General features: G+C 50.1%; 1 protein-coding gene and 7 non-coding genes across 9 annotated transcripts in view; 4 read left to right on the forward strand and 4 right to left on the reverse strand.

Annotated features, from left to right (window-relative positions):
* Positions 1 to 23,611, reverse strand: part of LOC144580244 (putative ankyrin repeat domain-containing protein 20A2) — a 124,517-nt gene that overhangs the window by 97,425 nt on the left and 3,481 nt on the right. The window contains exons 1-2 of one of the 2 annotated variants that reach the window (XR_013529461.1): positions 19,748 to 19,884; positions 8,405 to 8,524 (exon numbers count right to left, since the gene is read on the reverse strand). The gene's annotated coding sequence lies outside the window, so the exon portion shown is untranslated. Of the gene's footprint in view, positions 1 to 8,404; positions 8,525 to 19,747; positions 19,885 to 23,611 lie in introns of those variants that run through there. The other variant, XR_013529463.1, reaches the window with a different exon arrangement.
* On the forward strand, positions 13,063 to 13,145 carry TRNAL-CAG (transfer RNA leucine (anticodon CAG)). Its single transcript has one exon. It is a non-coding gene; the product is annotated as a tRNA-Leu (tRNA).
* On the reverse strand, positions 13,929 to 14,035 carry LOC118149295 (U6 spliceosomal RNA). Its single transcript, XR_004736686.2, has one exon. It is a non-coding gene; the product is annotated as a U6 spliceosomal RNA (small nuclear RNA).
* Positions 14,764 to 14,834, forward strand: TRNAG-GCC (transfer RNA glycine (anticodon GCC)). The gene has a single exon. It is a non-coding gene; the product is annotated as a tRNA-Gly (tRNA).
* On the reverse strand, positions 19,096 to 19,167 carry TRNAG-UCC (transfer RNA glycine (anticodon UCC)). The gene has a single exon. It is a non-coding gene; the product is annotated as a tRNA-Gly (tRNA).
* TRNAD-GUC (transfer RNA aspartic acid (anticodon GUC)) lies at positions 19,493 to 19,564 on the reverse strand. Its single transcript has one exon. It is a non-coding gene; the product is annotated as a tRNA-Asp (tRNA).
* On the forward strand, positions 20,109 to 20,191 carry TRNAL-CAG (transfer RNA leucine (anticodon CAG)). The gene has a single exon. It is a non-coding gene; the product is annotated as a tRNA-Leu (tRNA).
* Positions 21,748 to 21,818, forward strand: TRNAG-GCC (transfer RNA glycine (anticodon GCC)). The gene has a single exon. It is a non-coding gene; the product is annotated as a tRNA-Gly (tRNA).

Raw genomic sequence — 23,611 nt, forward strand, 5'->3', positions numbered from 1 at the left:
AATACACACAGAACAAAGAATTAAGTGAATTTTTAAAAATATTAAAAGTGTATACTCTGGACAAGACCTTGTTAAGAGAATGAAAACACAAGCCACATATTGAAAGAAACTATTTGCAAAATACAGACCTGAGAATTTGTGTACAATATACAAAAAAATCTTAAAACTAAGTAAAACAGCCCAATTAAAGATGCACACAAATCTGAACAGACACCTCACCAAAGGATTTAAGAGAAACCAGCCCTTTCAAAAGACTCCACTACTGATATCAACCAACTGCTTAAAGCTGCCTCTCCTTTCTTGCCTGATAAGAGATCACCCATGACAGAGAGGTTCTGGCCACTATGCAGAGGATGCACAGAGCAAGTTTTCATGTCCTCTGCTTCATCTTTTAATGTCAGAGGGCTGAAAACTTTACCCTGAGATCATGCTAACACTGCCATTATTTGAATATGGGACCCCTGAAGGAGTAAGAAACTCAACTGCGATTGCACGCATTTCTCCTTTCATAAATATTCATGACTCCTCCTAGAGCTTATTAAATATGTGTATTTGGCCATGCCACTCAGCATAAATTACTGTTTCCTTTACCTCTCCCTCTCCCTTGAAGTGTCTGCTTCTGGTTTCTGGCTGGAGTCTATGCTTCCCAGCCTGTTAGAAGGACTACCCTGCAGGCTGCAACCCTTTATAGGAAATAAATCTCTCACTGAGTGCAGTGGCTCATGCCTGTAATCCCAGCAATTTGGGAAGCCAAGGTGGGTGGATCACCTGAGTTCAGGAGTTTGAGACCAGCCTGGCCAACATGGTGAAACTTTGTCTCTACCAAAAATACAAAAAAGTAGCCAGGCATAGTGGTGGACATCTGTAATCCCAGCTAATTGGGAGGCTGAGGCAGGAGAATTGCTTGAACCCAGGAGGTGGAGGTTGCAGTGAGCTAAGATCATACAATTGTACTCCAGCTTGGGCAACAAGAGTGAAACACCTTCTCAAAATAAATAAATAATATCTCCTTTCCAAAGTTATGAACCTCGTCATTCTTCAGTTGACAGTGTTACAAAGTTCAAAAGACCTTCCATTCTCTCCCTCTGAAGTCCTAGAAATTGTCATTTTGTTAATTATTTTAGATACCTGAGAACTTGTAATCAAATGAGTAGAAATGTTGAAATTGTGCTTTACCACCTATGTATCTCTTAATCAAATCAAGTAGATCTCTAAAATTAACCATGAGAATATGTATGCCTGATTTATGGCTAAAATTTTAGAATGAAAGCTATAGATCTCTATTTGTGTTTTATGCCAATTAATGTATGTGTTATATATATTCATGACCAAAATACCAAAAGCATTGGCAACAAATGCCAAAATAGACAAATGGGACCTAATCAAACTCCACAGCTTCTGCGCAGCAAAAGAAATAGTCATTAGAGTGAATTGGCAACCAACAGAATGGGAAAAAATTTTTGCAGTATACCCATCTGACAAAGGGCTGATATCCAGAATCTACAAAGAACTAAAACAGATTTACAAGAAAAAAACAAACAAGCCCATTCAAAAGTGGGCAAAGGACATGAACAGACACACTATAAAAGAAGACATACATAAGGTCAACAAACATATGAAAAAATGCTCATCATCACTGGTCATTAGAGAAATGCAAATCAAAACTACATTGAGATATCATCTCACACCAGTTAGAATGGTGATCATTAAAAAATCTGGAAACAGCAGATGCTGGAGAGGATGTGGAGAAACAGAAACACTTTTACACTGCTGGTGGGAGTGTAAATTAGTTCAACCATTGTGGAAGACAGCGTGGCGATTCCTCAAGGACCTAGAAATAGACATTCCATTTGACCCAGCAATCCCATTACTGGGTATATATCCAAAGGATTATAAATCATTCTACTATAAGGACACATGCACAGAAATGTTCATTGCAGCACTGTTTACAACAGCAAAGACCTGGAACCAACCCAAATGCCCATCGATGATAGACTGGACAGGGAAAATGTGGCACATATACACCATGGAATATTATCCAGCCATAAGAAACTATGAGTTGGTGTCCTTTGTAGGGACATGGATGAACCTGGAAACCATCATTTTCAGCAAACTGACACAATAACAGAAAATCAAACACCGCATGTTTTCACTCATAGGTGGGTGTTGAACAATGAGAACACATGGACACAGGGAGGGGAGCATCACACTGGGATCTGTCAGGGAGAAAGGGAGGGACAGCAGGGGGTGGGGAGTTGGGGAGAGATAGTATGGGGGAAATGCCAGATATAGGTGATGGAGAGGAAGGCAGCACATCACAGTGCCATGTGTGTACCTCTGTAACAATCTTGCATGTTCTTCACATGTACCCCAAAACCTAAAATGCAATTAAAAATTGATTTAATATTTTTGGTGTAATAAAACAACTGTCTTCAGAGCTATCATTATTGAATCTAAAACAGACATAAATTTCTATTCTGATTGAGTTCTAGTCAAATAAGCTAATGTTATGTTTACTAGATACTTAAAATCTTAAAGCTTATAATTTGATTCTAATTGTTATTTTTATTAAAAACATTATTTCAGTAATAATTTTCTACAGTACATCTACCTAATAAATTTTCCAAAATACTATTGGTAATTTTTAACCTTAAATTTAAGCTAACTAAAAGGTTTGCATTAAACATCTAGATAATTTATAAATAAGATAAAATACTAAAACATTACTGAACATAACTAATTCAACTTTATATACTTTTGCCCCCTATTTTTATGGAGAGACTAAAGACATTTTGGCCTTTTAATAAATAGTATTTTTGTCTACCACACTGAGAAATTGTACTATGAGGAAACACATCCCTCTAGATGTTGGGAGATCATATACTCAGACATTATCTAATCTACTATAGAATGTTAATACATGCCAATTTTAAATTATCTACTTCCTAGTTTACTCTGGAAAATAAAGATTATTAAGTATTAAAAATATAATCAATATATATAAATAAAATTACTAGAAATAATAGAATAATTAGAAACAACTATGCAAAGTATGCAAGTAAAGTAGGGCAAGTTTTGCAAGTAAAGCAGCTTGTATTTTTTATAAGAAAAACTATACAAAATATACAAATAAAAAGAGATATCTAACCTTCCCTGGGTTACATTTATATAGGTAAAATGTTATATTTCCAGAAATTATGTAAAATCCTGGAAATTTGTCAATGTCCTCCTATCCACGCTATGTGCCAGTATAGTCTTGTGAGTCATAGTATCAATTATGATTTTCAATGTTGTGTGCCACAGACAAAATGGAATATCCTTGTTACTTGTGGTATAATGGACTCTCATCAGATCTTTCATCACAGCCATTTCATGTTCTTTGTCCTTTAGATATTATTTAGCCCTGATGCTTTCCTGAAAACTCCTGCAGTCAGCTACAGGTCAGAATGTTTGTCTCCAACACAGGACTCCCTGAGACTCACAGAAAACACTATGACACATACTCTGGTTATAGGCTTCTGATGATATTGCTTAAATAACTTTAAGACTATACACTTGACTCAGTGAAGCTCTCCAGAAGTCTAGTTGAGAAACTGACAGGTTGATAACACTGCTAACCCAAGACTCAGCAAGACTGGAGTTGATTACATGGCACCAAATGAACTGATGAAAACTGATTATAATTTTATAGCTTTTGTTGAGCATTGCTGTTTCTTTAATGTTATAGTTTCTGGATTTAAGAAATCTCTTTCTGTTAAGCTAACTATAACTCACAGCAATTTAGTAGATTACACTTTTGTAAATAGAAATGAAGCATTTATCTTTTTTCCCCTGACTGATTTCTCCAGAATTTTGAAATTCTAACTGAATACTCATGACAATATAGTTGTTAGCAGAAGTCCAATAAGAATCTGTTCACCTTAGAACAGGACATGATTGGAAACTGGTTATATGAAAAAGGCTTTTACTGGAATATCATATTTAGGAACAGTGTATGTAAGATCAGTTATGACCAGCAATTTTAAGAAACGAAGGTTGACTTATGGAGCCCATCCTTACAAAGCACTCTGATACAGCCTGATACCTAGATTATAGGGTTTACAGCCTTACAGGTTAGTGAGGACCGTCATTTTCTTGTAGGCCCAGGTTTTGGAGATAGTTTGGGGGCCTCAGGAAGAGAGGAATTCACCCAAAGCTATAAGGACTGCAGCTGAAATTTGATAGTATGTTCTGGGCTTGGCTTTTAGTCTCAAGAAGAACTTTAAAAGTCCAATCTGAGATTCCATACAAAAACTTCCAGCGAAGAAGCTTGAAAACACTTATGTGGTCAGCTCTTGTTCTTGCTGCAGTTACATAATCAGGCAAAATCTAACAAAACTACACTTATTTTAAAAACAAGAATAATCTGACTTTGATTATCTATGATCAAAAATGATGGTCACAATAGAGAGAAAGTTTGTTTCAATGGGAAACTATAACTCAGCCAGGCATGGTGGCACACACCTATAATTCTAGCACTTTGGGAGGCCAGGAGTTCAAGACCAGCCTGTGCAACATGGTGAAGCCCCATCTTTACTAAAAGTACAAAAATTAGCTGGGCATGATGGTATGTACCTGTAGTCCCAGCTAATCAGGAGGCTGAGGAGGGAGGCTTGCTTACCCAGGAGATAGAGGGTGAGGAGCTGAGCTTGCACCACTGCACTCCAGCCTCGGCAATAGAGCCAGACACTGTCTCAAAAAATTTTTTAAAATAAGAAAACTATAGCCCTTGAGGGTTATCAGATTCTAGTCTTGTTTCTAGTCTTTGGGCTATTTTTACCTCTTTGAAAACTGGATCCTGCCATCTGATGAATTTTGTCCCACAATGATACTTGTAGAACAAGAAGCCAAGTATTGTCTCTCCTACTAATGTGTCTATTGTCACTTAATTCAAAGGCCTCCAACCCTGGAACAAAGTTAGAAGAGGAAGGTTTTGCTCCCCAGAATGCATAACCAAGTTGTGGCACATTAATGAAATTGATACTATTTAGCCATAGAAAGGAACAAGCTATCAACTCACATGAAGACATGAATGAATCTTTCATGCACATGGCTAAATGGAAGAAGGCAGTCTCAGGAGAATCCACCCAGTATGACCTCATTTAATGAGATTCTGGAGAAGGGAAACTACACAGATGGGAAGCCTTTGGTTGCATGGGGTGGGGGTTTGAAGCATTCCATATGATACTTTAAGAGTGGATATCTGCCACTATGCATCTGTCAAAACATGCAGAATTTTACAGCTAAATAGGTAAATCAAACTCTATTCTAATTAAATAATATTATTCAGGATATGGAGTATCCCAGCACAGAATACATAGTGTGAAAAATAACCTAACTGTGCTACAAATTACTATGGTTTGGATGTGGGTTGCCCCTGCAAAAACTCATGTTGAAATTTGACCCCCAATGGGGCAGTGTGGGGAGGTGGGGCCCAGAGGAAGGTGTTTGCATTACAGAGATGGATCCCTCATGAATAGATTAATGTCCTCCCATGGGGGTGAGTTCTGTCTGCTCTCACAGGAATGGATTAATTCCTGCAAGAGTAGATAGTCAAAAAGAGTCTGGTTTCCTAGGCTTCCCTCTTGCTTTCCCTCTTGCTGTGATCTCTGGTGCACCCCTTGCTCCCCCTTCCACTTTCCACCATGAGGCGAAAAAGACTGAGGCCCCACCAGATGCAACTGCCCAATCTCAGACATTCCAGCCACCAGCATTGTGAGCCACATGAACCTTTTTTACTTACAAATTACCCTGCCTCAGGTATTCTGTTACCGAAGCACAAAGTGCACTAAGACACAAATATGGGAAAAAACTCACTAAAGGTATAAGGAAAAGCTGACCTAAGTCTCTTTGAAAATGAATAGAATCTGTAGGCTGGAGACAAATGAACTATACTTCATCATTGGATTCCATTTTATAAAGTTCCTTCCAACAGGGGTAATTGTGAACAATTGTAAAACCACAGTATCTGTAGCTGGAGTAAAACAATGAGTTACATAAGTCGTAGATGGTAGGAACCAGGTCTACTACTGTTGTAGTGGGAGGTCACAAATTAGCAAGGGCAGAAGGTTAGAAGGATTCATGTGGTGAAGATTCAGAGGTGAAGACATCGACATAAACTTATGTTTAGTTTAATACAGATACATACAGCTCCACATCGAAACCTTTGTGATTGGCTGTGTATAGGTAGGTGACATACACACATGTACTTCCTAGCATTGCTAATGAGGGACAAGACACAGTGTGCTCACTCAGCAGCCAGATATAAGTTTTCCTACCATTCTGAAAGGAATCGGGCCCTTTGAAGACTTTTTGTCCCAGTCTGATACTAGAACTGGGAGAGTAAATATATAATCCAAGATAATTGTGAAGTATCAGAAAGTAAGTACTGAAAAAAACCTGAAATATGTCAAAGATAAATTGGAGCCAATAAAAAGGGCTACCAATGACCAACACAGGAATGAATTGTGCAACATAATGCTGTAGTGTTTAATGCTAACTAAAGCTTCAGGTCATATCGAGGTGTCTGTATTTGTATATGTAGGTGAATAAGCAAACGGAGTTGAATAGAAATCTCCTTTGCAAAAGAATTCCAAATAATTGATGTAGACACTCAGCCATCAGGAAGGAGGAGCTAACTCCTCACTCTGTGAGTATGGGCTTTACATATGTGTAAACTTATTTATCATAATTTTTTCTTGTGCTGTGGTTGTGTCCTGGGTTCCTTCTCTAAAATGCTATTCACCATAGACCAGGGGAAAAAAGTAACCTTACAGACTCTGTTTCACCTCATGGCTAAATATTTTTAAAAGAGTGACTTTGTAAAAATATGTTCCAATGCCAAATTGATTCATTGTGACTGGGTCACTTATTCCAAATACTTCTTGTCTTCATTTTGTTCTAGTGCCTACCTTTTAGCCATAATACACCAGAAGCAAATATTGGCCACTGGGAAAAACTATTCAAAGAAAGAAAGAATGTGTGAACTTGCGACCATCATGATTCAATGTTGAACCACAACGCTTTCTAAAACAGAAGAGTTTAAAAGGATATTCAAAGTCAATCGCCTAGATCAGGCTTTGCAGAAAATGAGGAAACCAGAGAAACAAAAATGGCAGGACACTCTATGGGAGATTTGAGATGTTTCTATGTTTTATGGGGGAAAATCACTTTACCTTTTAAAGAATCAAAGAATTATTGGAAACCCAAACTCTGGAATGTTTCACAAATTTAGTTGAACTTATGTGTAATTCTGTCTAAATAGCTAGTCATGATGTTGATGATTTTTAAAACATCTGTACCTTATTTGTGTAATAAAATACACAATGAGTAATTAACTCTCATAGGAAAACCTGTTAGACCTTGTGAAAGGAAAATAAATCTTGGGGACCCAAAATCACTAAGCTAAAGGAAAAGTCAAGCTGGGAATTTCTTAGGGCAAATCTGCCTCCCATTCTAACCAAAGTCGCCATCTGCTCATTGAGATAAATGCATATCTGACTGCCTCATTTGGAAAGGGTAATCGGCACCTCAGAAGAATGAAACCATTCATCTTTATCCACCTATGATCTGGAATCCCCCCATCTGGCCTTCTCTTCAAGTCGTCTCACCTTTCAGGACTGAACCAATGTACATCCTACACATAATGATTGATGTCTCATGTCTCCCTAAAATGTATAAAACCAAGTTGTGCTCCTACCACCTTGGGCACATGTTGTCCAGACCTCATGAGGATGCATCACAGGTGCAGACATCCTCAAACTTGACAAAATAAACTCCCTAAAAAATCTGAGACCTGTCTCAGATTTTCAGGGTCATACATGTAATGTAGGATGTTAATGTTGGTAAAACAGACATTATTCTATCTAGTATTACAACAATACTGCCCATTAGCCTTAGACCCTCTCCACAAAATAAAAAATGTTGATGAGATACAAATAATATATTTAAACTTAATGTTGCAAGTTTTAATATGCCTACTTTTCATTTTTAATACTGTTTTGACTAACGCTGTAAGAAAAATGAGTAATTAAAACATGAATAAAATTGTTTACGGGGGGTGGACATGTTTCCTCCAGCTTCAGGCTTGGGGTGACATGAAAGACAACTGCCCATCCCTAGCTTTCATCCCAGCTGTCCTGATGGTGGCTCTAAGCGTTTCTCCTTTCTCTATACGAAGATCAAACTCTAGAAACAAACCCAAATCTTACAACATGTTATGACACACCATGATGATGAGCAGCCAAAGCCTTGAGCAAGGGATGCTTTTGAAAACAAGACTTCTAGAACATAATGTGTGAAAGTAAAGCCAGTGTCAGAGTTCCTTCTTCTGCACGCAGGGAGAGACAGGAAGCTTCTGCCTCACCTTCCTCACATGGTTGCAGCCACGTCTCTCCAGGTCAGACTTGAGGAGAATGAAACTTTGGTCTTCACTGTGGACATGCTACCAAGGGCTCCAACACCATGGCCTCTCCTTGGATGGGTCCTGAGGAGAACAAAGCTCTGGTTCTAACCCTAACCCTGTCCCTAGACTTTGACTCTGACCCTAAACCCCGATCCATACCCTGGTCCCTAATTCTGACCCTGACTTTGATCTTGACCTTGACCATGACCACACCTCTAACCATAATTCCAGCCCTGACCCTGACCCAGACCCTAATTCTTTTTTTTTTTTTTTTTTAGGGAAAAAGATAAAAAGAAGGGGAAAAAAAGAAAAAGAGGGAAAAAGGAATATTACTTCATTCCTAAAATGGGTTTCAATAATGGCCGATCAATATTTTGAGTGTTTAAAGTGGTTAAAGCATATTTTATGTGTTTAAAATGGAGACCTCTATTGTGTTTACTTGTTCTGGCTCTGAGTTCAAATCCTGGATATCGTTATCAATTTGTTGTCTCATTGAATCTAAATCTCACTATGTGTCTTATGTATCTGGGTGTTAAGATCTCTTATTGTTACATTAATCCTTTTACCCTTGTATCCTTATAGCTTTGAAATCTATTTTGTCAAATGTGAAAATTGCAACTCCTGCTTTTTATTTATTTATTTTTGCTCTCCATTTGGTTGGTACATTTTTTTTTTCCAACCCTTTATTTTGAGTCTATGTATATCTTTGGATATACCGTTAGATTTTGTCTGTATCTTTTGATTGGGAGATTTGGTTGATTTAACTTTAGGGTTACTGCCATTTGATATTAACTGGCTATTTTGTCCTTTCGTTGATAAAAATTCTTCTTTATGTTAATGCTCTTTACTTTTTGGTGTATGTTTAGAAAGGATCATACTGGTTGTTCCTTTCTGTGTATAATGCTTCTTTTAGAAGTTCTTGTAAAGCAGGCCTGGTGGTAATAAAATCTCTGAGTACTTGCTTGTTCCTAAAAGATTTTATTTTTCCTTCAAATGTAAAGCTTAAATTGGCAGGATATGAAATTCTGGGCTGAAAGTTCTGTTGATTAAGTATATTGAATATTGGCCCCCACTCTCTTCTAGCTTGTAGGGTTTCCGTTGAGAGATCTGCTGTAAGCCTAATAGGCTTACCTTTATGGGTAACTTGATCTTTCTCTCTGGCTGCCCTTAATATTTTCTCCTTCGTTTCGATCTTGGTGAATCTAACGATTATGTGCCTTGGGGTTGGTCTTCTTGAGGAATATCTTTGTGGTGTTCTCTGTATTGCCTGGGGTTGAATAGTGTCCTGCTTTGCTAAATTAGGAAAATTTTCCTGGATAATGTCCTGGAGAGTATTTTCCAGCTTGACTTCATTCTCTCCGTCACATTCAGGTACACCAATCAAGCGCATATTAGGTCTTTTCACATAGTCCCATATTGCTTGGAGACTTTGCTCATTCCTTTTTATCCTCTTTTCTCTATTCTTGTCTTGTCGTTTTGTTTCATTAAGTTGGTCTTCGACCTCTAATACCCTTTCTTCTGCTTGATCCATTCGGCTGTTTAAGCTTGTACATATTTCAGTAAGTTCTCGTGTTGTATTTTTCAACTCCATAAGTTCATTTGTATTCCTCTCTATATTGTCTATTCTTTTCAACATTTAATCGAACCTTTTTTCCAAGTTCTTAGTTTCTTTACATTGGGTTAGAACAAGTTCCTTTAACTCCCAGAAGTTTCTTATCATCCACCTTTTAAAGCCTACTTCAGATAATGGAACACAGTCCTTTTCCATCAGGGCTTGTTCCGTTGCTGATGGGTTCTGATTTTGAGTATACTCAGCCTTCTTAGGCTTTTTCCCTTCATTATAGATGAACCGCCTTTCTAATTAGTTTTCTGAGTCGACGTCCGACTTATTGATTCCCAGTGCTGGGATCCGAGCAACCCACTGTGGCAGCCTAAATAGCAGCGGTAAGACTGATGGTGCTCTTCTGCCCGGGAATCTCTGGTCTGGCTTCCCTCTTGAGTCCGCAACAAGCGGCTCTGACTTCCCGGAGCTCCAAACTCTGGTCAGTAGGGGAAGCAGTCCCATTGGCTCTGCGTGAAGAGCTGCTGCGCCGAGACGCCGGCAAAACCGCTGCGGCGGCCACAAGAGTCGCGCTGGTGACCCGTGGGGCTCCTCCACTGGGAATCGGCTAATCGGTGAGTGACGAAAATTCGTCTAAAGATGTGGCGTCCTCTCGTTCTCTGAGCTTTCACTGGGAGCTACAATCCTGAGCTGTTAGTGGTCGGCCATCTTGAATCAATCTCTCCAGACCCTAATTCTAACCCTAACCCTGTTATTATCTTCACAATCTATCTCCAATTTTACTCTGCAGTGCTCAATAGCTTTACCCAAAAGTACTTTTATATTATTTAACTTCTTTTCCTTGAATTCTCTAAGGACATCCTAAAGGAGGTGTCACTCTGTATTTTGCAGTCCCTCTCAGTGGTATGGCTTCAGATAAGAAGTTCTAATACATTGCAAGACATAGAATTGTGAAGGGTAACAGCACTGGGTTGTTAGGAATGCATGCTGGCATTCATGGCAGTCATTGGCCCGGTTCTCCAAATATTTTCAGTTCATTTTTATGAATGCATTCTGACTGTTCCATCTCACCTACTCAAATTTTTGCATGGCCACATGACTTCTTTTTTTTTTTGCCATTGAAGGTGAGAAGAAATAATATATGACTTTTTCAGGAGAAATCTCCAAGAAACAGAGATCTATCCAGCATGCTTTTTGTCTTTTCTACAGCAGTGGGGATCTTATTGATGGTACCTCCTTCAGCCTGCATTCCTGTATCAGGGTGACACAGCACAGACCTACCTCTCACCTGACCCATGATGAGATGCAAATAAATGAGGAAGAAGATTTTTGAGCCACTGAAATGTGGAGGTTGTTTGTCACCATGGTTTAACCTAGCCCTCACTGACTGATGCAGGGCTGAAGAATGAGTGAGAACTGGCTCTGGACATGTGAAGTGCACTCCTCCAGGCTAAGTAAAATTCAAGCCTTGTTGCCAAGATAACAGTGAGCACGATGTGTTATTAGGGTAAGTGTGGGATAAATAAGGTATATCAAGTGAGAATAATGAGAAACTCAACTTTAAAATACAGTGCTAATTTGGACTGTGGAGAGATTCCAATTTCCTACTTAGTATTTGAGATTGTGATGGCTGAACAAACTCATTAAGAACCCTAAATGAAGGCTTGGGATAAATATCCGAGGGTGTGGAGTATCCCAATATTTCAGCCTAGAATGGGCAGAGTCCTTAACCCCATTCTAGGGAGACTTCCAAAAGAAAAAAGACCTGAATTTCTGCAAAAACCCCCATTGAGAGACTTTCCTGCACTTTTGACCTGTGGCTAACACTCCTTGCCTTTCACTCTGTCCTCAGTGTTTTGGGGAAACACCTTTAACCCTCTATGACTTACAGGTTATTAAATGGCCCTTATAATTCCCTCCAGAGATGGAAAAGTCTAATGATGAGGGAGTCTGAGCTCACAGCAGCAAGCGGGCAAGGCGAGCCCGCTGTTCCAGACGGCCTGCCTCCCTGCCTTCCTCTGGGGGCGCTCTGGCTCCCTCGCAGCCAGGGTCCACCAGAGCCCTTCTACACCAGGTGCCCGGCTGGGCCACAGCCGCTGCGTGCCCACAGGGTCCTCACTTCTCCGCGTCCCACCGGGCCCCGGGCTCCATGCGAGGCAGAGAGCGTCTTCTGACAGCCACTTTGGGCCTGCCCAAAAGTGACGCCCACTCCTTGGGCGCAGTGGGAGCGAGAGGAGGTCACCACACTGTGGTGACCAAGCAGCCGGCAAAAAGAAAAGGCAGGAGGTACAGGAGGCCAAGGAGGCAAATGTGGCCAAGGGGACCAAGGGGCCAGGCAGTCCAGGCCCGAGGTGGCGCCCTGCAGCTAGCTGGGGTGGGGGGCGGGGCAGAGGGAGGATAGGGTGGGCAAACAGGCTGGGTCCGAGGCAGCTGGCCCAAAAACAACTTCTGCCTCCCCGTCGGGGAATCGAAGACCGGTCTCCCGCGTGACAGGCGGGGATACTCATCACTATACAAACGAGAACAACGGCGATGGCTGCTCGGACGCCAGACCCCACTCCCACCGCGGACACCGAGCCCTGGCTTGATCCCCTCCGCCGACCGACCGCAGGGGCTGGCACGTGCCCCCGCGCGACCCGCCACCCGCCACCAGTGGCGCGACCTACCCCAACACCCAACAAAACACCCTGCGATCACACCCGGATCCGGAGGGACCCCGATAGCTACCCGAGTGGTGTGGAACTTACCCTTGCGCCCTGTCTACTGTCTCCAACGCGGAGATCGCTCCGGGAGAAAGAGGCGCGGACAAAACCTCAAGGAGGCTGGTCCTAGGACTAGGTGGGCGGGCGCCCTGCGGGGGCGGAAGCGTGCAGCTGCGGCAGGCACCCCGCGGACCCTTTGGGTCTGGGGTGGGGACGCCGGGCGTCCACGCCAGAGAGAGCCGGCTTGCGTTCACTTGGCGCCCACTCAGCCCGCGCGGTCCCTGGGTTGGGCATGAAACCCACGGCCAAGAGCACCGGCTCCCAGACATGCGAAAGGCAATGCACCACAGCGTGCTGTCAGGATGGCCGAGCGGTCTAAGGCGCTGCGTTCAGGTCGCAGTCTCCCCTGGAGGCGTGGGTTCAAATCCCACTCCTGACAAACGGACCTTTTAGACAGCCCACCGCAACCACGGACCACCTTGCCACGGATCCTGACAGCCACTTCACAGGCACGTGCGTTCTTCCTGTACCCACCCACCGCCAGTCACAGAAATGGCCCAGGACTGTGCGCCAGCGCTCCCGACCCTCTACCAATTGCCTTTCCGGCAGACGCACTCCCCACCACTCACCCGCCCTCTTACCTGGCCCAAACACACCGAGGGACCCCGAACGCCTTCCTGGCTCTTCCCTGCAGGTCTCCTCCGTCGGCTTTCTCCTCACTCGCCCTAACAGACACTGCTCTGATTCTCTCGCCTTCCTCCCAGCGCCCAGCGCCCACACCCACCGCTCACAGCTCACCGCCCTCGGCCCACCGCCTGGAATCGCCACTGCGCTGCCCACAGGCGTCCGGAGTACATGGCCCGCCCTTTTGCACCCTCCAACTTCTGCCCGCTGAGCAGCAGCGACTCGCTCGTGGAGCCCCGCGCACTTCCACAACCAGAGGCACGCCATCCAACATCCTGTCCTTGCCTCCAACCCCTCGGCCCCCGCCTGCCCATTCCATTCTCTGGACACCCTACCCAGGTCGCCGATCCCACCCCGATAACTGTGCTCCATTCCCTGTGGGGCCCTAGCCGCTAACACCTGCCTGCCGGCGGTCCTCCTGCAGCCCTCACCCCTGCGGGCCAGAGGCGGAGGCATCCCTGCACACAGCCTGGCAGGCGAGCCCAAACCCGGCAACATGGCCCACGAGGAATCCCGGTGGAAGCTTTTTTTTTTTTTTTTAAATATGGAACGCTTCACGAATTTGCGTGTCATCCTTGCGCAGGGGCCATGCTAATCTTCTCTGTATCGTTCCAATTTTAGTATATGTGCTGCCGAAGCGAGCACCCGGTGGAAGCTTTAGATCCCCGTCACGGGCCCACAGAGGGCCAGGCTCTGCCGGGACCAGCTCTGCGCCACACCGCATTTCCACGTGGGAAACCGCGACCTGGACCATCCCAGCCACACCCAGCGCGCGTTCTCCCGGGTCAGCAGCTGCTGCTCTGCCAAAGCCCTCCTCTGCTGCATTGTGGCCTCCCTACCGGACCATCGGGGTCCCGCACCATGGACGAGCCAGTGCGGGGCTGGGGGGCCGGTTCAGAGGTCAGAAGAGAGGCTCCCACGGACATGGTCCGCGTTTCTGAGCCATACGCAGCGGCTGCGAGACCCGTGCCCCTTCACCGTCCCCTCTCGCTGACACCGCCACCCCCAACCCCGCCGAGGGCCAGCCTGGCGGGAAAAGGACTTTGGATCTGGGCCGGGGATCCGCGCTCAGCAAGACCACAGCGCACCTGCTCACATGGGCCTTCGGCCGCGGGCCAGGGCTGGTCTTTTTCCTGGCGACCCTGGCGGCAGAGAAAGTGCAAGATGGGACGAGTCGGCCTCTCTGCCTCCGCGCGTTGCACCCATGTTCCCTCGACGTGACATGACCGGAGCCTCCCCTTCTGCTCGCCCCATAGGGCCAAGCCTCTCGCAGATGCTACAGTGGAACACACGCCCACCGCTCAATGTGACCAGTGAAGGGCGGCTGGCGGCGAGTGCCCCTGTGCCAGCTACCGTCGGCACCTTTCATTGGTGCATGGGTGGTTCAGTGGTAGAATTCTCGCCTGCCACGCGGGAGGCCCGGGTTCGATTCCCGGCCCATGCAGTGCCACATCCCATTTTGGTGCTGCAGCACCAACATATACCTGCGCTCCCCTCTGCCACCTGCTTACGCTCGGAGCGCCAGCGCCAGAGCGTGTCCTGCTGTGGCCCTGCTCCCACGTGGGATCTGCCTCGCCTTCTCCCCCACACCTCTCTGGACTAATGGATGAGGCCACCCTGCCCTACCCCACCTCCGTAACAACACCCCCTCCAAACCCAGGAGAGCGCCAGACACCAGCCTTTGGCAGCCTCCTGGTCCTGTTTCTCTTCACTGCCCTGCCACCACCTCTGCCCCATGCATTTCACTTCAAGGAATGCCGCCATGCAGTACGAGCTTGCACCCGCTCACCGCACCTCTTCTCTTCACTTTTCTCTCTCTCTCTCTCTCTCTCTCTCTCTCTCTCTCTCTCTCTCTCTCTCCTCTCTCTCCATCGCTGGCTCCCTGCCTCTAGAAAATCATGGCAAGGATGCCCTTCCAGTAGCAAGTAAGTCGCAACTTCAAAGAGAGAAACATCACGTTCCCTGGGGCGGGGGGGAAGGTGGGTCACACAGCCCTAAGTGCCACCACACCAGTAAACGCATGGCATGTGCACAGCCTCCATTCACCGTGTTCCAGACACTCCACACTCTCTCCCCTCATGAGGCTCACAGGGCACCCCCACCACCATCACGCCTCTCTCAACCTAACCCCCATCCACCATTTGAGTCCAGGATCCTGCCTTGCTGCCATCGCTAGGACCTCTTTTCATCTCAGCCCCAGACACATACATGCCCGAGACGTGAATGTGCATCCTGAAGGCTGCTTACTTAGGTCTGTGGTCCAGGTGCATTCCCTACCCCTTTGGGACCTGGGACATGGCCCCCAGTCCCTCTGTCTCGCTGTCTATCCGACACTTGGCTGCTTGCCACTTCACCCCATCCCCACTCCATACTCTGACCGCGTGGCCCAACAGCATCCCAGTCTGCCCCAGGGAGGATCCTCTTTGACCACACCGACTTCATTCCTGCCCAGACCAGAGACCAGACATACCAACCCGCTGAAAATCTACTGCTCCTTCCAGCCTCCAGACTCAGCCTTCCCTCCCTCAGCTCTATCTCCCCCCACCCCAGGAGTTCTTACACACACACACACACACACACCAGCACAGCCAACTCTCCCTCTGGCTGCCAGTGCCTCTCTCTCACATGACTCATATCCCCCAGTCCTGGTTTCCTTTGGGCTCTTCAGTCACACAGCAGCTCCACCACCACCTGGGATCTCTCAGACTGCACACGCCTCCCGCGAGGCATCGGCACAACCTCCTTCTGACTGGACTGCCTGGTTCTCAGACCTTGGCAGCCAGCCTGTGCACCACCCAGACACCCTGGATTCCTTCTCCCACTTCCCAGTCTGCAGTCGGCATGCTTCTGTCCTTTCCTTGGTGTCAGCCTCTAGTCCCGTGCCAGGGTAGTTACCAGCCACGGGAACGCACACCTTTGTCCATCACTGTCACACACTGACACACACCCACATCTCGCTGGCAAGCAAGCCAGCCTCCTGTGGGGATGCCAAGCCTCTCTTTCCTGATAGGGTCGGGTCTCTGCAGGCTATCCGACTTTGCCAAGATCCCCCGAATGTCAAGGGACAGGCTTGGACGGTCGGGGACCTCTACTTTGCCCCCAAGGAAAGTTTCAGAGACTGAGTTCTGCCATTGACTTGGGAGATTGACCAAGCTCTAAGGTCGATAATGGGCTGGACAGAGGCTGGGACAACTGGGCTGATCTGTGCTAAGGAGGGGATGGAAAGAAATTCCACAGCAAATCTAGGTGCTGGGGATATGCGCCATCTCCATGTTTTCCTTGCCAGATGGAGAGAAGTTAGAGCGTAGGTGAATAAATGGGAAACCAACGTCCTCTACCAGTCTATCCTGAACCCCAACTTTCCACATGCCCTTTGGTCACCTTGGCTGCTGGGTTTTCCCCACCAGCTCCAGCATCTCCACGCTTCAATGCCCGTGGCCAGGTTGGTCTAACTAGTGGGACCTCCCAAGCGTCATCATCACATCCCTAATAGGCGAGAAACTCAAACATGTCAACAGTGATGGGGAGCATGCATACACACACGCACCCAAAACCTCAAAACACACACCAATAGGCACCCGCCGGGCCATGAGCACGCCATCTAATCCCATTGGAAAGTGGGCAGAAAACACACATGAATGGCCCACCAAGGGGTGTATGAAGAGAAAATCCTCAGTCTCACCAGTCGTCGCTGAAATGCCAATGGAAACCAGCAGAAGCTGTCATCAACCCCGCTTAGGATGACCATCATTCAACCCACAGGGAAAATAACCCATCCCGACGAGGAGGTGGACCAAACAAAAAAATTAGGCACCGTCACTGGAAAGGTGAATAAGGCCGGTCACCCTGAAAAGCAGCATGGAGATTTCTCCAAAGGAAACACAACAAACAAAGTAACAAACAAATGAAACTGCATCTCAACCCAACCTTTCCGTCTCCTCCACCCCCTCCCACACACATAACTACAGGTAGAGCTACCGCTGCCTCCGGCAATTCCACGGATGCAATGGGTTTTCATCCAAAGCATAAGGGAATCTGAATATCAGAGGGATACCCCCACCCCCATGTGAACGCAGCGCTGTTCACAATTGCAGAAACATTGCATCAACCTAAGACTCCATCGGCTGGGACATGGATTAAAGAAATGTGGCATATAAACAGCAGGGAATACTACTTGGCCCTCAAACAGAACGAATCCTCTTCTTTGCACCAACACGGTTAGAGCTGGAGGTCACGATGCAACGTCAATTGAGCCGGGAAGAGAAAGAGAGGGCAGGTCCTTACCCCTATTGTGGGAGCTCAAAAAGTCCACCTGGTGGAGGTAGAGCACAGAACGGTAGGAACCAGAGGCTGGAGAGGGTGTGTGGGAGACCCGGGTGAGGAGAGGTTGGAGGACAGGGGTATGAGCCTGCGGTTCCATGGAAGAAATAAGTTCCAATGTTCCATCTCAGAGTAAGGCGACTATAGGTAACAGCGATGTGTGTGTGAGTGTGTGTTTCCAAAGAGCTGGAAGACAGCACCTGTGATGTTCCCAACAGGGAGAGCTGATAGATACTGACGGGACGGATGCCCTACATCCCCTGAGTTGATCATCCATCACTCCGCAATCTACACGTGTTCCCACATATCACAGGAATCCCATCCATATCCCGTCCACACAAAGAAAATCATAATCGGGCGGAAAGAGTGATCCTCACAGCTCTGCCTCCCTGGCGCCATGACCGGTGGTCTCGCCTCAAGGTTCGCTGTCATCCCTATCAAAGCCGCTGACACGGGTGGAGCCCAATCAGGGACTCCGACCCGCTCAGGGCCTGGCAGGCCGTGGAAAATCCAGTGGGCTGGCTGGCATGAGTGGCCCTAGAAGGTGGCCCCACCGTGAGGTGCAGATCTCCCACAGATGACAGAGAGGTGGCCAGTGAGACCTCCACCCCCCCCCCCACCCCCGGGCTTGGCCTGGCAGAAGCCTCGCTGCTGCAGAGTCCTGGCCCATTCCGTGGCAAGATGCCACTGAGAGTGCCGGTGTGGTGGTGGTGGCGGCAGCGGCGGTGGGTCTGCTGGCGACCACGGGAGGAAAAAGCCTGTCCTGGCCAGTGGGCTTGCCACCGAGGCAGAGTGGGAGAGAGGCGAGCATCCGACAAGGAAGAGCTGTGAAGCTGATGCAGCGCAGGTGGCGCCAGCGAAGTCAAAAAAACAAATGGGTGGAGGCAAGCGGGGAGCCTTCGGGCCTCAGGTGGAGGCCGCAGGGGTTGTGGCTAGGGTGCGGGAGAAGCAAGCCAGGCTGGAGGCCAAAACGGGAGGAGCGAAGGCACCGGGCAGTTGGCAGGCGGAGCCAAAGAAGGAAAACTTCCTTGACCGGGAATCGAACCCGAGCCATGGAGGTGAGAGCACCCAATCCTAGCCACTAGACCACCAGGGAGCTTCAGCCACGAGTTGAGGCTTGCGCCTCCTAGCCCCAGAGCCTGGGCGCTACCTTGGCACCTGTCCCCTACTGGGTTTTAAAGAAACATGCACCGCCAGCCCCCGCAGACGCCGACGCTGCCCCCACTGCAACCCGCTTGCCCCAGCAGCTATGGTACCGTTCGAAGTCCACCCTCCAAACACTGCCACCTCCTTCCCCCGCCCGAGCGCATACGCATGCAGCCAGAGGCCAAGCCCGGACACGACAGGGGCTCCGGCGCCCGAGACCCCCGCAAAAGGTAGGCCGCTGCGTTGGCCGGGAATCGAACCCGGGTCAACTGCTTGGAAGGCAGCTATGCTCACCACTATACCACCAACGCCGCACAGCGCGGGCAACCACGCCACGCCACGCCAGCCCGGGATTCCCGCGAGCGAGCGCGCCTGCTAAGACCGGCGGAGCCTCTTCCGACAGCCACTTTGGGCGGGCTGCTAGTTGGGCGCCGTGGGGGCGAGAGGAGGCCGCCACGCTGTGGCGACCAAGCGGCCGGGGACAAGAAAAGGAGGTGCAGGCGGCCAAGGGGGCCACTGGGGTCACGGGGACCAAGGGGCCAGGCAGTCTAGGCCCGAGATGGCGCCTTGCGGCTAGCTGGGGGACCGAAGGAGCATACGTTGGGTCCAAGGCGGCGGCCCAAAAAGGACTGCTGTCTCCCCGTCGGGGAATCGAACCCCGGTCTCCCGCGTGACAGGCGGGGATACTCACCACTATACTAACGAGGACGACGGCGACGGTCGCCCGGACGCCAGACCCCACTCCGACCGCGGACACCGAGCCCTGCCTTGATCCCCTCCGCCGACCGATCGCAGGGGCCCGGCACCTGCCCGCCCGCGACCTGCCACCCGCCACCCGCCACCGGTGGCGTGACCTAACCCGACACCCAACAAAGCACCCTGCTATCACACCTGGATCTGGAGCGAGACCCCGACAGCTCCGGGTCCGAGTGGCGTGGAACCTCTCCGTGCGCCCTGTCTGCTGTCTCCAACGCGGGGATGGCGCCGGGAGGAAGAGTCGTGGGCGAAACCGCCAGGCGGGTGCTCCTAGGACGTGGTGGGCGCGCGCCCTGCGGGGGTCCCGCCGGCGGCGGCGCGGGGGCGGGGGCGTGCAGGGGCAGTCAGCACTTGGCGGACCGTTTGGTTCCGGGGTGGGGACGCCGGGGCGTCCGCGCCAGAGGCAGCGGGTTGCGTTCACTCGGTGCGTGCTCCGCCAGCGCGATCCGTCGGTTGCGCACGGAACGCACCCGCCAGGGGCGCCAGCTCCCAGACCGTCAGGATGGCCGAGCGGTCTAAGGCGCTGCGTTCAGGTCGCAGTCTCCCCTGGAGGCGTGGGTTCGAATCCCACTCCTGACAAGCGGACCTTTTGGCCCGCCCACCCGCCTGAAGGCAACACCCACCGCCACCCCGGACCACCGCGCCTCGGTTTCTGCCTTGAGCCCTCACCCACCCTCCAAAACTCCAGCCCCTTCAAGCAAGCCTCCGAAACGCAGCCGCTTCTCCGGCAAGTCCCTTCTTCCTGCCTGCTCACCCACCCACCTGCAGTCACAGAAATAGCCCAGGACTGTGCGCCAGCGCTCCCGACCCTCTACCAATTGCCCTTCCGGCAGACGCACTCCTCCGCCCCCCCTTCACGCGCCCTTTCACGTGGCCCAAACACACCGAGGGACCGCGAACACCTTCCTGGCTCTTCCCTGCAGGTCTCCTCCGTCGGACTTCTCCTCAGTGGCCCTAACAGACACGGCCCTGATTCTCTCGCCTTCCTCCTTTTCCCTCCTTCCTCCCACCGCCCACCGCCTTGAATCGCGGCTGCGCTGCCCAGAGGCGACCGGAGTGCACCGCCCGCCCGTTTGCACCCTCCAACTTCTGCCCGCTGAGCAGCAGCGACTCGCTCGTGGAGCCCCGTGCACTTCCGCAACCAGAGGCACGCCATCCAACATCCCGTCCTTGCCTCCAACCCCTCGGCCCCCGCCTGCCCATTCCATTCTCCTGACACCCTACTCAGGTCGCAGATCCCACCGCGCTAACTGTGCTCCCTTCCCTGTGGGGCCCTAACCGCTAACACCTGCCTGCCGGCAGACCTCCTGCAGCCCGCACGCCTGCCGGCCAGAGGCCACGGGATGCCGGCACACAGCCTGGCAGGCGAGCCCAAACCCGGCAACATGGCCCACGAGGAATCCCGGTGGAAGCTTTAGATCCCTGTCACGGGCCCACAGAGGGCCAGGCCCCGCCGGGACCAGCTCTGCGCCACACCTCATTTCCACGTGGGAAACCGCGACCTGGACGGTCCCAGCCACACCCAGCGCGCCGTCTCCCGGGTCAGCAGCTGCGGCTCTGCCAAAGCGCTCCTCTGCTGCATTGTGGCCTCCCTGGCGGCCCATCGGGGTCCCGCACCATGTACGAGCCAGAGTGGGGGTGGGGGGGCAGGTTCAGAGCGCAGAAGCGAGGCTCCCACAGACTTGGTCCGCGTTTCTGAGCCACACGCATTGGCTGCGAGACCCATACCCCTTCACCGCCCCCTCTCGCTGACACCGCCACCCCCAACCCCGGCAGAGGGTCAGCCCGGCGGGAAAAGGACTTTGGGTCTGGGCCGGGGATCCGCGCTCAACAAGACCCGCCACAGCGCACCTGCTCACATGGGCCTTCGGCCGCGGGCCAGGGCTGGTCTTTCTCCTGGCGACCCTGGCGGCAGAGAAAGTGCAAGATGGGACGAGTCGGCCTCTCTCCCTCCCCGCGTTGCGCCCATGTTCCCTCGACGTGACGTGACGGGAGCCTCCCTTTCTGCCAGCCCCATAGGGCCAGCCTCTCGTGGACGCTACAGTGGGTCATACGCCCACTACTCGATGTGACCACTGAAGAGCGACTGGTGGCAAGCGCCCTTGTGCCAGCTACCGACGGCACCTTCCATTGGTGCATGGGTGGTTCAGTGGTAGAATTCTCGCCTGCCACGCGGGAGGCCCGGGTTCGATTCCCGGCCCATGCAGTGCCATGTCCCATTTTGGTGCTGCAGCACCACCGTTTGGCTGCGCTCCCCTCTGCCGCCTGCTTACACTCCAGGCGCTAGATCGTGTCCTGCCGTGACCCTGCTCCCACGCGGGATACGCCACTGCCCATGTCCCTGCACCTCTCTGGACTAATGGATGAGGCCACCCTGCCCTACCCCACCTCGGTAACAACACCCCCTCCAAACCCAGGAGCGTGCCAGACACCAGCCTTTGGCAGACTCCTAGTCCTGTTTCTCTTCACTGCCCTGCCACCGCCTCTGCCCCATGCATTTCACTTCAAGGAATGCCACCAGGTGGCACGAGCTGGCACCTGCTCGCCCCACCTCTTCTCTTCACTTTTCACCAAGACTACCTCCCTCTCTCTCTTCTCTGGCTCTCTCTCCATCGCTGGCTCCCACCTCTAGAAAATCATGGCATGGATGCCCTTCCAGTATTGAGGAAGTTGAGACTTGGAGGAGAGAAATATCACGTTTCCCTGTGGGCAAGGAGGAGAAGGGAGGGTCATACAGTCCTAAATGCCACCACACCACTTAACGCGTAACATGTGCACAGCCTCCATTCATCGTGTTCCAGACACTCCACACTCTCTCCTCCTGAGGCTCAAACGGCACCCCCACCGCCATCACGCCTCTCTCAACCTAACCCTCATCCACCATTTGAGTCCAGGATCCCTCCTTGCTGCCGTCGCTAGGACCTCTATTCATCTCAGCCCCAGACACATAGATGCCCAAGAAGTGAATGTGCATCCTGAAGGCTGCTTGCTCATGCCTTAGGTCCAGGTGCATTCCCTACCCGAGACCTGGGACGTGGCCCCCAGTCACTCTGTCACGCTGTCTGTCCGACCCTTAGCTGCTTGCCACTTCACCCCAGCCCCACTCCGTACTCTGACCGCGTGGCCCAACAGCATCCCAGTCTCCCCCCACCAGGGTGGTTCTCTTTGACCACCCGACTTTGTTCCTGCGCAGACCAGAGCCCAGACAGACCAACCCGCTGAAAATCTACTGCTCCTTCCAGCCTCCAGGCTCAGCCTTCCCTCCCTCAGCTCTACCTCCCCCCACCCCACGCTTTCTTACACACACACACACACCCCGACACAGACACAAACACACACACACACACACACACCAGCACAGCCAACTCTCCCTCTGGCTGCCAGTGCCTCTCTCTCACATGACTCACATCCCCCAGTCCTGTTTCCCTTCAGGTTCTTCAGACACACACCAGCTCCGCCACCACCTGGGATCCCTCAGACCGCACACCCCACCTGAGATGTGCCTCAACGCCCAGGCATCGGCACAACCTTCTTCTGACTGGACCGCCTCGTTCCGCGACATTGGCAGCCAGCCTGTGCACCACCCGGACACTCTAAACTCCATCTCCCGCCTCCCAGTCCGCTGGTGGCATGCTTCTGTCCTTTCCTTGGTGTCAGTCTCTAGTCCCGTGCAGCGGTGGTTGCCAGCCACGGGAACCCACACCTTTGTCCGTCACTGTAACGCACTGACACACACCCACATCTCGCTGGCAAGCAAGCCGGCCTCCCGTGGGGATGCCAAGTCTCTCTCTCTCTCCGATAGGGTCTGGTCTCAGCAGGCGATCCAACTTTGCCAAGATCTCTTTGCCCCCAAGGAAAGTTTTGGCAGGGAGTTGACTGAGCTCTGTTACTGACTTGGTGGATAGGCCAAGCTCTAAGGGCGATACCGAGCTGGACAGAGGTTGGGACAACTGGGCTGATCTGTGCTAAGTAGGGGATGGGAAGAAATTCCACAGCAAA

The sequence above is a fragment of the Callithrix jacchus genome, chromosome 18, assembly GCF_049354715.1.
Source record: "Callithrix jacchus isolate 240 chromosome 18, calJac240_pri, whole genome shotgun sequence".
Lineage (NCBI taxonomy): Eukaryota > Metazoa > Chordata > Mammalia > Primates > Cebidae > Callithrix > Callithrix jacchus.